This window comes from Amphiprion ocellaris, chromosome 17, assembly GCF_022539595.1.
Source record: "Amphiprion ocellaris isolate individual 3 ecotype Okinawa chromosome 17, ASM2253959v1, whole genome shotgun sequence".
Lineage (NCBI taxonomy): Eukaryota > Metazoa > Chordata > Actinopteri > Pomacentridae > Amphiprion > Amphiprion ocellaris.
In genome coordinates this window covers 32,248,482-32,263,027 of record NC_072782.1, presented here as the reverse complement: position 1 = coordinate 32,263,027, position 14,546 = coordinate 32,248,482, and positions in this window count along the sequence as shown.

The window sequence follows — 14,546 nt, the reverse complement described above, 5'->3', positions numbered from 1 at the left end:
AGCAGTATAAGATTTACTGTTCAGGTCTGGAGGCGCCTGAAGCTTTAAACACTTTTATAAAACATCTCTTCAACAAATCAACTCCAGCGCTTAATATTTTAAAACAGCAGCAGAAATGGTTTATTGTGACGAAATAAATCATTTGTTGAGACGCTGAGGATTCTCTGCTCCTCATTTATTCACAACAGATTCATTAAAACCACATTTCATGCATAAGTAGCTCTTTGTGTTCATCTAAAGTCACGACATGAAAACCTGCAGTGGATTTCAGGTTTATTATTGTTCTGTCAGCAGATTCAGGTGTGAATTCAAAGGTTTCTGCATGTCATTAATATCTAATCAGTGTAAAACTATAGTAATGATCTTTAACACGTGAAGGAAATGTTCCAGGTAAATACTGGCAGGTGTTTTTTATATTATGTTACTGTATTCTTACTGCGTTATTGTTTAAAATTACTGTAACAGTTCATTAAATTTAACTGATTACAGCCTCTGCAGTAGAACAGCAATAATAGTAATAATATTTGATGTTTTGTGTCTGGTTCATGTTGTTTCGTGTGTTTTTGTGAAAATTTTCTTTAATTTTTGTCATTTTGTATCTCGTTTGTGTCTTGTTTGAGTAACTTTGTATTTCATTTGTGTCATTTTTGTATCTCCTTTGAAATATTTTGCATCTCATTTGTGTCATTTTGACATATTTTGTATCTTGTATTTCATTTCATATCTTGCTTGTGTCATTTTGTATCTCATTTGTGTCATTTTATATCTCCTTTGTGTCATTTTGTGTCTTGTTTGTGTCGTTTTATATCTCCTTTGTGTCATTTTGTGTCTTGTTTGTGTCGTTTTATATCTCCTTTGTGTCATTTTGTGTCTTGTTTGTGTTGTTTTATATCTCATTTGTATAATTTTGCATCTTGTTTGAGTCATTTTATATCTCATTTGTGTCATTTGTATCTCACAATTATCTTTTTGTATCTAGTTTGTGTCATTTTGTCTCTTGTTTGAATCATGTTTCGTTTGTGTCATTTTGTATTTCGCTTGAGTCATTCTGTATCTCATTTGTGTCATTTTGTGTCTTGTTTGTGTCATTTTGTATCCTGTTTGTGTCATATTTGACCTCATTTGTGTCGTCTTAGATCTTGCTTGTGTCATTTTATATCTCATTTGTATAATTTTGTATCTTGTTTGTGTAATTTTGTGTCTTGTTTGAATCATGTTGTGCCTCATTTGTGTCGTATCTCATTTTTCCTTTGTCACGTTTGTGATGTTTTGTTCATGTCTTTTGAGTTAATTTTGTCTCCTTATTGTCATTATGTGTCTCATTTGTGTTGGTTTGTGTCTCAGTTTTCTTTTGTATAGCACTAATACACTATTTCTCGTTTGTGTCGTTTTGTATCTCGTTTATCATTTTGTGTCTCATGTTTGTCAGCTGTGACTGTTTTTGGTCGTTTTGTGTTTGTGTTTTTGTTCACTTCACTTTGTCAGTTTATACAGCAGTCTGCTATTAACACTGTTCCGTTGTTTTTGCTTCACAAATCATCAGATCTTTCCGCTTTAAGCGTATTTTTTAGAATCAGAACAGTCCTGCTGTAAACTACAGTTCATTAAAGTGTCTGTCAACATAATATAGACACTAACGAGGACTTTGTTTATTTGCAGCATCAACGCTCTGTGGCGAGAACAAAGCCGATAACAAACAGGAGATTTTCTGCTCAGAAACATCCGGCATGAATTGATGCTTCTGACCTGCAGCCTTTTTCTCTTTTTTTTTGTTCCATGAAGGTGCAGAGTGCAGCTGAAAATTACCGGAGTGGGAAGAAAAAGAGCGAATGTGAGAGTAAATCCAGTTTTACTGCTCCGTTCAGAAACTCGACTGAAGAGGAAAATCACACTTTCAGCTCCTGGAAACGTTAAAAACTAAAAGATGGTTCAATAAAAGCTGCTGGTGATGAGCCTCGATGCATTTAGGACGAAGTTTCATTCATTAGAATGCAATAATTTCAGTAAAATAATGATAATTTACACGTTTTAAAGGGAATTTAAAGGAATATTGACAGAACGTACAGGTTGGATTATATAGAGTTCAGGTTTACAAACACACTGTAAAAAATACACAAAAACTGTCAAAACAACAGAAAATATCTCTGAATTAAAAATATTTTTAGCAACACTGGAGCTTCTTGTGTCTCTATGGTCGTATTGTGTCTTTTTGCAGTTGTATTGTGTATTTTTGAGGTATTTGTGTGTATCTTTTGAACATTTTTTATTTTTTATGGTCATTTTGCATGTTTTTAGAATTGTTTTGTGTCTGTTTGTGGTAATTTTCCACATCTGCAATTGTTTTTTTTTATCGTGGTTTGCTTTTGGGCTTTTATTTGTGCTTTTTGTGTGTTTTTGTAGGTGTTTTGTTTGTTTTTGTGGTCATTTTGTGTGTTTTTGTGGTTGTTTTATGTCTTTTTGTAGGTGTTTTGTGTCTCTTTGTAGTTGTTTTGTGGGTGTGTTTTGTGTCTTTTTGTGGGTGTTTTGTGTCTTTTTGTGGTCATTTTGTGCCTCTTTATGGTCATTTTGTGTCTTTTGTGGTCATTTTGTGTCTTTTTGTAGTTGTTTTGTGTCTTTTTGTGATTGTTTTGTTTCTTTTTGTGATTGTTTTGTGTCTTTTTGTGGTCATTTTCTGTCTTTTTGTAGTTGTTTTGTGTCTTTTTGTGGTCATTTTATGTCATTTTGTCAGTGTTTTGTGTGTCTATGTGATTGTTTTGTGTCTTTTTGTGGTTGTTTTATGTCTTTTTGTAGGTGTTTTATGTCTCTTTGTAGTTGTTTTGTGGGTGTGTTTTCTCTTTTTGTGGTGATTTTGTGTCTCTTTGTGGTCATTTTTTGTCTTTTTGTGGTCATTTTGTGTCTTTTTGTAGTTGTTTTGTGTCTTTTTGTGGTCATTTTGTGTCTTTTTGTGGGTGTATTGTGTCTTTTTGTGGTCATTTTGTGCCTCTTTGTGGTCATTTTGTGTCTTTTTTGCGGTCATTTTGTGTCTTTTTGTAGTTGTTTTGTGCCTTTTTGTGGTCATTTTATGTCATTTTGTCAGTGTTTTGTGTGTCTATGTGATTGTTTTGTGTCTTTTTGTGGGTGTTTTGTGTCTTTTTGTGGTCATTTTGTGCCTCTTTGTGGTCATTTTGTGCCTTTTTGTGGTCATTTTGTCGTGATTTTGTCTTTTTGTAGTTGTTTTGTGTCTTTTTGTGATTGTTTTGTGTCTTTTTGTGATTGTTTTGTGTCTTTTTGTGATTATTTTGTGTCTTTTTGTGGTCATTTTGTGTCTCTTTGTGGTCATTTTGTGTCTTTTTGTAGTTGTTTTGTGTCTTTTTGTGGTCATTTTATGTCATTTTGTCAGTGTTTTGTGTTTCTATGTGATTGTTTTGTGTCTTTTTGTGATTGTTTTGTGTCTTTTTGTGGTCATTTTGTGTCTTTTTGTGTTGTCGCCGTTTTGTACCTTTGTGGTCATTGTGGGGTTTTTCTTAGAATGTTTTTGTAGCCATTTCATGTCTATTTTTAATTTTTTGTGTGTCCTTGCAGTATTTTTTCCTTTTTTGGCCATTTTTAGTCTCTTTGTGGTTGTTTTCCATCTCTTTGCAGCCACTTGATGTCTCTTTGTAGCTTTCTTGTGTATTTGCTGCTGAATAATTTCCCTTTGAAGCCTTAGTTGTGTTGCAGCCTCCACCTGGACCCCACCGCTGATCTGTCCACGTATAATCTCAGCGTTTGAACTCCCGTTTCTCATCTTCAGGATCCACTTCCTGTCTGCAGGTGCGACTCCGTCATGCGTCCTGCTGTGCATCAGTTCCTCTGACAGCAGCACAGTGGATTCACACCGAGGCAGGATTCATCGCGCCCACGTAGCTTCCACCGGGAGAAGCCGCCGGTGGGCAGCGTTTCTAATGGGGCCACATTAGACGTGGCGCACATCTTCCTGTGGAGTGAATCATTTATCTGACGGAGCCGCTGGTGTCAGAAAAACTACATTTATGAGCTTCCTGAAGACAGAGGAGAGCCGAGAGAGAAGCAATAAAACAGGATGATGCATAATTCATAAATGTGTGAAGACAAACGAACAGTTTATGGAATTAAACTCTGAGAATATTCACAGTTTGATAACAAAGAGGAGGAACCTCACAGCCATGAGGTTTATGTGGACATCTGGTGTCTGTCTGAAGATGTTTTTGTCTCTTTGTGCTCATTTTGTTTATTTTTGTGGTTGTTTTGTGTCTTTTTGTGATCATTTCATGTCTTTTTGTGGATATTTTGTGTCTCTTTGCGGACGTTTTGTGTCTTTTTGTGGACATTTTGTGTCTCTTTGTGGACGTTTTGTGTCTTTTTGTGGGCATTGTGTGTCTTTCTGGTCATTTTATGTGTTTTTGTTGTTGTTTTGTGTGTCTTTCAGGTCTATTGGGTATTTTTATAGTAGTTTTTTGTGTCTTTGTGGACATTTTGTCTCTCTTTCTGGTCATTTTGTGTCTCTTTTTGGTTATTTTGTGTCTTTTTGTGGACATTGTGTCTCTTTCTGGTCATGTTGTGTGCTTTTGTGGTTGTTTTGTGTGTCTTTCTGGTCATTTTGTGTCTGTGATTATTTTGTGTGTTTTGTGGGCATCTTGTGTGTGTTTTTGTGGTCACTTTGTGTCTCTTTCTGATCATTTTGTGCCTTTTTATAACAGTTTTGTTTCTCTTTCTGGTCATTTTGTGTCTCTTTGTGGTCATTTTTGCATTCATTTGTTCTTGTTTTGTGAGTCTTTGTTGTCATTTTGTGTCTCTGTCATCATATTGTCTAACTACATTATCTTTGTGAGTCTGTTATTCACTCAGTCTTTCCTGTATCGGTGTTTTCAGATCTCCTTTTGTTTGTTGAAGTGTTTTTCTTTATCTGCTTCCATGGCTTCATTTAAAATTCACATTCACAAAGCAGAGTTTTAGAACTGCTCCAACAAAGTATTGAAGTGGAACCTTCTGGACCCTCCACCCACTGCAGCTCAGCAGTTTGATTTTTTCATTACATTTATCATAAAAACATTTCAGGGTTCAGCTTCCATTGTGTATTTTTAACCTAAACCCCCCAGATGTTCTGTTGTTGTCTTTTTCTGGTTATTTTGTGTCTCTTTCAGGCTTTATGTCCACGTTTGCATCATTTTGTAGCTGATTTATGTCTCTGTGATCATCTTAGTGTCATTTTGTTCCTCTTGTGGTCATTTTATGTCTCTTTGCCATTGTTTTGTGTCTCTTTGTGGTAATTTTGCATTTTGTCAAACCATTTTTGTGTCTCCACCATCAACACCACCCAGAGGATCAACACCAGCTAAAGGATCATCAACACCATCCAGAGGATCAACACCAGCTAAAGGATCATCAACACCATCCAGAGGATCATCAACACCATCCAGAGGATCATCAGCACCACCTAAAGGATCATCAACACCATCTAAAGGATCATCAGCACCACCTAAAGGATCATCAACACCATCCAGAGGATCATCAGCACCACCTAAAGGATCATCAACACCATCTAAAGGATCATCAACACCATCCAGAGGATCATCAACCAAAGGCTCATCGGTGGTTCACTAGCGTCTTTGTAGGTTCTCGCTTCCTCAGTAGTTGTGTTATCTTAGTAGCTTTGTGTCACTTTTTCTTCATTTTATGCCTGTCTTTAGTTGGTGGATGTGTATTTAAGGGTTGTTTTTTGACCTTTGTGTTTGTTTTGTGACTCTTTGTTACTATTTCGCATCTTTCTATCCCAGTTTTTTCATCTCTTTAAGGTTGTTTTGATCGTTAAGCATCTCTTTGTAGTTGTTTTGTTACTTTTGGACGCCGATTTGCATCTTGCTGTGCTGTTTTCTGTCATTTCGTTGTGGTTTTGTCTCTCTTTGTGGTCATTTAGTGCCTCTTTATTCTATTTTTTGTCACATATTGAGGCCCATAGCGTGACCTCTGACCTCTGTTCCAGTTGGATCCATCCAATAATCCATTAACGAAGCAGCTGACCTACAGAACGTTGGATTTTAACAGCGTCACATTTCACTCTGAAACATCCTCCGTCTCTTTTCCAATAACTCCTGTTTTCAGAGCAGTCACAGTAAATGTTTTCCATTAATCCTCCGCTTTGGCTGCGGTGGCGTCCTATTAAATCCATACTGCACCTCCCACCTCCGTCCTCCATCTGATTTTAGGCCCAATTTTCAGTCATTTCTCCGAGCCGACTCCCCCATGCTTCACCTCTGGTTCCTCCTCTGCAGCTAATGGAAGCTAATGCTGCTCTCTGCGGCGTGTTTTCATTCCTGCGTGGAAGATTTCTGCACACAGAGAAGAAAACATGCAGATATCTGTGATGGAGCAGCTTTAAATGAAGCCACGTGTGATCCAGCTGCTGTGGTAGAGCCGGGCTGTGCTTGGTGTTGGTGCTGACCTTAATGGATGCCTGTTCTGTATCTGTACTGTAATCTGAAATTAATGGCAGCCATTATTCAGTGTTTTGCAGCGTTGCTTTCAGCCGGCTGACGGCTTTCTGGGCCGTACGTCCGCATTAATTTACCTCTGAGTTTCTGCTGATTTATATTCACAACATGTAGATTATTTTATATCACAGAGATTCAGAGTTAAATAAAAAACAAAGAATGTTTAAATAACTGTCATAAACCATAAGAACATCCGTTGTGTGTAAAATACATAAATAGCTAAATGTCATCTCTGTTATTTATACGGAACATTTAAATAACTGATGTTGAACCCAAGAGCTTCAAACAGACAAATATAATAATAATTATCATAAAAACTAAAGTTAAAAAACTGTAATATTGATTATATACATTTAGTGGTCTAGTTTCAATATAAAAGTTTAGGTTTATTGTAGGTTTAGATCCTATAAAATTATAGAAATATACATGACTAGATTTATTAACATTATACAAATACAAATTATTAAATTATAATTACATAATATAGATAATTATGTACATTTACCTGACCTATATACATCTTATATATATATATATATATATATATCAGTTTTAATACCAGACAATATTATATATATATGTCTACAAATTTACCTAATTCACATGTTAAAGAACTTACAGTATTATTTAGTAGCGCTATACGCTAGAATTTACACATTAAGGTTTAAACAGTAGAAAACAGGAATATATATATATATATATATATATATATATATATATATATATATATATATTCCTCCTACACACACACACACAGACACACACACACGTGTATGTTATTTTGCATTATTATTAACTCTTACAATTATGACCCGACAATATTATATAAAATATAAAAAATGTGCCTGACTAATTTAAATATTGAGGTGAACAATTTTTATTTTTTATTGTACAAATTTCCCAAATTTAGTTAAATATTAAGGTTAAAACTCAACAATATATATATTTAACTAATGTACAACATTAACTAATAATATTAATTAGTACATGATGATGATTAATTAATCATTAATATGATTCAATATTACATCCAACAATATATGTTCAATAAATTTATCTAGTTTTAATTTTAAAGTGTACAATATTACATGTTATATCAGTAATTATACATAAACACAAACATAAATATTCTAATAACAATAATAATCATATTCTAATAATGTCTTGTTTCTTTAAGAGTTTTATCTCTAATCAGAGTTTACTTTGATCCAGATGTGCAGATCTGAGGCTGTTCTTCAGGTTTTTTCAGTAACATCTGGATATTTCATCCTCCTGTCCAGCTGTTCTCCTTCTGAACAGTAAAAACCTTCTTTAGTCCATTTGCTGAATCCTTCTTTCTGGTTTCACTAAACCTCACAAGCAGCTCTGAGTTTAAACCTCCAGAAGATCTCAGGAGGTTTCTGTCGGTTCCTTTGAGATTTCAGTCTCCATGCAGCTTTTTATTTGATTCTTCCTCCTCCTGGCCTCGTTTTCAGTCCTCACATGTGCAGAACACACCATTATTTTCAGCTTATATATAAATATCTCTGTATAATATCTGTGTCATTTTGTGAATTTCTGTGGACATTTTGTGAATTTCTGTGGACATTTTGTGAATTTCTGTGGACATTTTGTGTCTTTATATGAACACTGTGTTTCTTTGTGGTCATTTTGTGTCTCTTTGTGATCATTTTGTGTTTTTTGTGGTCGTTTTGTGTCTATTTGTGGACATGTTGTGTCTCCTTGTGGACATTTTCTATCTCTCTGTGGTCGTTTTGTGTCTTTTAGTGTATATGTTGTGTCTTTTTGTGATAATTTTGTGTGTCTTTAAAATAATGCCGATCAATAAATGTGGTTTATTTCCTGCTTCATCTCATTCCGTCTCTGAAAAGTCAAAGCTCTGGAACTGAAGCTGCTGACAGACGAGCAGCAGTTTGCAGAGGAAGCATTTCTGAGCGACACACTTCTTCTTCTTCAGCAGATTCAGACTGAAGACGAGCAGAAACGAGCTGCTGATGAAGAATCTTTGAAGCTTCTGCCTGACAGCTTCCAGTCTGTGATCACAGCTGAGTCCTGCTTATTGAAGCGGTGAGGAATAAAACACATTCATCAGCTGATCCCTCTGAGTTAAAACAATAATAATAATAGAATTAAACTCACTTTGCTGCAACCTTTTCTTTAAGATAACCTTTTATTCAGTTACTCAGCAGTTTGATAAATACAGACTCTAACAGACCAGAAGCAGTAAATAAACAATAACTGGAACCAAACGACCACTAAGAGACACAAAGCAACAAAAACAAGACAAAACTACATCGAAGAGATGGAAGACGTCCAAATGTGACACAAAACAAATACACAAAGAATTAAAATGACCACAAAGGGACCAACAATGAAACAATGGCCATAAAGAGACACAAAACAAAATCACCATAGAGACATAAAATGACCAACATGAGACACTAAAGAAGTGGAAAAATACCTAAAATCACCAAAATGACAACAAAAAGTCACACAAAATGCCAAAAAACTAACCACAATTGAAGAAACATGATGACAAACCAATGCAGAACAACAAAAGAACAACAAGATGACCCAAAAAGAAACACAACACAACCACATTTTTGTGGACATTTTGTGTGTTTTTAAGGTCATTTTGTGGCTTTCTGTTGACATTTTGTGTCTATTTGTGGACATTTTATGTCTCTTTGTGGACATTTTGTGTCTGTGGGCATTTTGTGGTCATTTTGTGTCTTTCTGTTGACATTTTGTGTTTTTTTGTGGACCCTTTGTGTCTCGTTCTGGACATTTTGTGTCTCTGTGGTTGTTTTGTGTCTCTTCCTGGACATTTTGTATCTTTTTGTGGACAATTTGTGTCTCTGTGGTTGTTTTGTGTCTCTTCCTGGACATTTTGTGTCTCTTTGTGGACATTTTGTGTCTTTTTGTGGTCATTTTATGTCTCTTTGTGGACATTTTGTGTCTCTTCCTGGACATTTTGTGTGTCTTTGTGGACATTTTGTGTCTTTTTGTGGTCATTTTGTGTATCTTTGTGGTTGTTTTGTGGTTTAGGGAACACAGATGGCATCACAGTGAGAAGCTGCCAACCGTCTAGAAGCCTCCAGAGAAATGTGGAAGTAAAGTGTGACTGTGTGACCTGGAGATGTGCAGAATCAGCAGAAGCAGCAGCCGACTGCATAAATACATGGAGAACCATGATGGAGGAAACATCCACCTTCAGGAAACACAACCTGGAGATATTCAGACGATAAACAGCTAATTAAAGCAGATAAACAGCAGAATGTCTCCCAGATAAACAATTTATTATTTATTTACCTGAGATGTGCTCAGAAAACACATTGCATCACCTTCAGTGCAGAATAACTTCTCCAGGTAATTACTGGGAAACCTTCTGCCTGAGTTCCTCTGAATTAGAAAGTATTTAGCTGTAAATGTCCACAAATTTTGGTGCTAATTACGAGGTAAACAGAGAAAGTTTTAGCTTCACCGCTAAATAAAATACATAATAATCAGCTGGGCTTTCAGTCAGCTTCTCTTAGAATGGAAACAATATAAGATAACTAGAAAATAAAACTGCAGTGGCTGCACTACAGCTAATTAAAGCTACATTAGCTCATTTTGGCTCAATCTTCATGCTAATTTGGGGAAAAAAAACTGTCTTACTGCTTCAAAGTCTTAATAATTTAGTTTTATATACAAAATTAAAAAGGCAATTAAATTTGAAATTATAATGGCGAAAAACAAGGAACATTGACTGCAAAGTGTTGGAGTAGCCTAGCTTAAAAGTGGAGAAAGAGTTAGCTACCTCACTGCTAAAAGATACCTAGCATAAATACATAAAAGACACCAGAATCTGAACTTTTTCATAGCTTTTCTTATGACAGAAATAATTACACCACTAAATGTTAAGTCACAAGAACTATATAACAGAGGTTAAAAACAAAACACAGAACACTTTGGCTTGTTAAAGCTAGCATGTGAGAGCTAGCTTTAGCTAAAGCTAAGTTCTAGAGGTTTATTTCTGAAAAAATACTTCAAATTCTTAGTAGAAGTATGTTTCTATTTAGCAATAGCTATAGACAATAGCTAAATCAGAAATCAGAACAAAGAGAAAAAAATACAGTGGCTAAATCTTAATTAGCCTAGCTTGGAAATGCAGCTAACTTTTTGTTGCTACACTGCCATATAACACATAAACTGAGAAACTCAGAATCTGCTTGTGTGATATCTTTCCTGATGACAATAATCCTTAGCCCAGCCAAATTCATAAGAACTAGAAAACAGAGGTTAAAAACAAACACTCTGGCTAATTAAAGCTAGCAGGAGAGAGCTAGCCTTAGCTGAAGGTAATTTCTAGAGGCTAAATCTGAAAAAAAAAAAAAATTCTGTCCATTGATGGTCACTTTGCTGTTGTGGTTTTATGTATTTTGTCAATGGCTTGTGTCTCTTTATGTCCATTCCGTGCCTTTTGTGGATATCTGTGTGAATTTCTAGTCATTTTGTGTGTTTTTTGATAGTTTTGTGTATTTTTGTGGTCATTTTGTGTGGTTTTTTTTATTATTTTGTGTATTTTTTGGTTATTTTTTTGTCTTTTTTGTCTATTTTATGTATTTTTGTGGTTATCTGTGTGAATTTCTCGTTTTGTGTTTTTTGTGATCATTTTGTGTCTTTTTTGATCGTTTTGTGTATTTTGTGGGGATTTTTGTGGTCATTTTGTGTCTTTTTTGGCTACGTTTTGTATTTTTGTGGTTATCTGTGTGAATTTCTAGTCGCTTTGTGCATTTTTGTGATCAGATTGTGTCTTTTTTGGTTATTTTTATGTATTTTTGTGGTCATTTTGTGTGTTTATTGGTAATTTTCTGTATTTTGTGGTCATTTTTGTTGTTCTTTATTATTCTGTGTATTTTTCTTGTAATTTTTTTGTGTGTTTTTGGCTATTTTATTTTTAAAAAATTAATTAAATTTCATTTTTAAAAAAAGGCTAGAAAAAGCTAAAAAAAAAGGCTAGAAAAGGCTAGAAAAGGCTAAAAAAAGGCTAGAAAAGGCTAGAAAAGGCTAAAAAAAGGCTAGAAAAGGCTAGAAAAGGCTAAAAAAAAGGCTAGAAAAGGCTAAAAAAAGGCTAGAAAAGGCTAGAAAAGGCTAAAAAAAAAAAGGCTAGAAAAGGCTAGAAAAGGCTAAAAAAAAGGCTAGAAAAGGCTAGAAAAGGCTAAAAAAAAGGCTAGAAAAGGCTAGAAAAGGCTAAAAAAAGGCTAGAAAAGGCTAGAAAAGGCTAGAAAAGGCTAAAAAAAAGGCTAGAAAAGGCTAGAAAAGGCTAAAAAAAGGCTAGAAAAGGCTAGAAAAGGCTAAAAAAAAAGGCTAGAAAAGGCTAGAAAAGGCTAAAAAAAAGGCTAAAAAAAAGGCTAGAAAAGGCTAGAAAAGGCTAAAAAAAAAGGCTAGAAAAGGCTAGAAAAGGCTAAAAAAAAAAGGCTAGAAAAGGCTAGAAAAGGCTAAAAAAAAAGGCTAGAAAAGGCTAGCTGCTGACAGCTGATGGAGATCTTTTTAATACAGTCAGTTCATCTATTGGTCCAATAAAAATAAATATGTGAGGGCTGTTTAACCCCCACACAGATGGAATAAATAAAAATGAGAAAGATGAAAAGTGTGTGCGTGTGTTGTGTATATTGTATTGTGTGCATTGTGTTGTGTTGTCGTCCTGTTCTCCTGTGCTCAGATCCAGTCTGACATTTAACATGTGGCAGCAGTAAACCCCTGAAGCACCACAGCTGCTTTAACACAATCAACTCCTGATTCGTTTGAACTCAACACAATTAGATTAACACACACACACACACACACACACACACACACACACACACACACACACACACACACACACACACACACACACACACACACACACAGGCTGTACATGTATTTGTGTAGTAAACTGAAACATTGTGATTTAAGTGATAATATGTAAAAATATTGTTTGTTTTTACGTGTTTTAATTCACTCTGATGACAGATTTGATGTTTTAATATTTGTAAACAGGAAATCAGTGTTGTTGGTAAACAGTATTTGGGTTTTTGTTTGTTTTGTTTTCTGGCCGTCATGATGTGTTTGAAAGAATAAAGAAGTGGCGATAAGGCTTTAACATTTCAGTTCAGTCTTTCTCTGGTCATTTTGTGTCTTTTTGTGGATGTTTTGCATTTTTTGTGGTTGTTTTGTCTTTATAGTTATTTTGTGTCTTTTTATAGTTGTTTTGTGTCTCTTTGTGGTCATTTTGTGTCTCTGTGGATGTTTTGTGTCTTCGTGTTGTTGTTTTATGTCTCTTTGTGATAATTTTGTGTCTCTTTGTGGTTGTTTTGCGTTTCTTTGGGTCATTTTGTGTCTCTTTGTGGTCATGTGTCTCTATGGTTGTTTTGTGGTTTTTTTATAGTACTTTTATCTCTTTTTGGTCATTTTGTGTCTTTTTGTGCCATTCTGTGGTCATTTTTTGTGTCTTTGTGGTTGTTGTGTATCCCTTCTTGTCATGTTTTACATCATTAATTAATCTGTAAATCTAAATTATAATTAATTGTCTTTTATTGTGTATTTCAGTGTTGCTCTTTGTTGTGAGTCTGGTTTTAATGCATACAGTAAAAAATAAACTTTATTATTTCATGTAATTTCATGCTGTTGTGTGTTTTATGACTTTTATTGCTCAGCGAATCTCACTGTAACCTGTTTATTCTGTTCTTTTATTATTTAACCTTCTTCATGTCAGTGACTTTTACTGTTGGATTTATTCTCCTGAAGCGTTTTTATTTTATTATCCTTCATCTTTTATTGCTCTGATGTCAGACTGGTTTTATTTTTTACTCTGATGTCAGTGTGTCATTTTTAACTTCCACACTGTTTATTCATCCCTTTATCTTCTGCTCTGCAAACACATTTAACACAACTGAACATTTACTGCCTTTTATGTGTCTGTCTAGTTGTTTAGGGAATTTTGCAGTCATTTTGTGTCTTTTGTGATCATTTTATGTATTTTTTGAGTTATTTTGTGTATTTTTGAGGTCATTTTGTGTCTTTTCTTAGTTGTTTTGTGTCTCTTTGTGGTCATTTTCTGTCTCTTTGTGGTCATTTTGTGTCTCTGTGGTTGTTTTGTGTCTCTTTGTGGTTGTTTTGTGTCTCTTTGTGGTCATTTTGTATCTCTGTGGTTGTTTTTTGTCTCTTTGTGGTCATTTTGTTTCTTTTTTGTTATTTTGTGTCTCTTTGTGGTCATTTTGTGTCTCTGTGGTTATTTTGTGTCTCTTTGTGGACATTTTACGTCTTTTTGTGGTTGTTTTTTGTCTCTTTGGTTATTTTGTGTGTTTTTGTGGTCTTTTTATATCTTTTTTTGGTTATTTTATCTATTTTTGTGGTCATTTTGTGTTTTTCCAGGTTATTTTCTGTCTCTTGCTCGTCATTTTGTGTATTTCTGTGTGGATTTTTGTATTTTTGGCCATTTTCTGTCCATTGATGGTCACTTTTGTCGTTTTATGTATTTTGTCAATGGTTTTGTCTTTTATGGTCATTTTGTGTCACTCTGAGGTCAATTTGTGGTGATTTTGTGCTTCTTTATGTCCATTTAGTGTCTTTTGTGGTTATCTGTGTGAATTTCTAGTCGTTTTGCGTATTTTGGTGGTTATTTTGTGTCTTTTTTGGTAATTTTGTGTATTTTTTGTCCTTTTGTCTGTTCATGGTCACTTTGCTGTTGTGGTTTTATGTATTTTGTAAATGGTTTTGTCTTTTGTGGTCATTTTGAGTCACTTTGTGGTTGTTTTGTGTATTTTTATGGTAATTTTGTGTCTCTTTTTAGTCTTTTTTGTCTCTTTGTGGTTGTTTAGTGTCCGTTTATGGTCATTTTGCATCTTTTTGCAGCTATTTTGCATGTGTTTTCTGTCATTTTGTGATTGTTGCATGTCTTTTTGTAGTCATTTGTGTCTCCTTGTGGTTGTTTGGTGTCTTTTGTAGTTATATTGTGTCTTTCTGTGGTCAGTTTTCATGCCTTTGCTGCCGTTTTAAATCTTTTCTGATTGCTTTGTGACTATTTGTGAT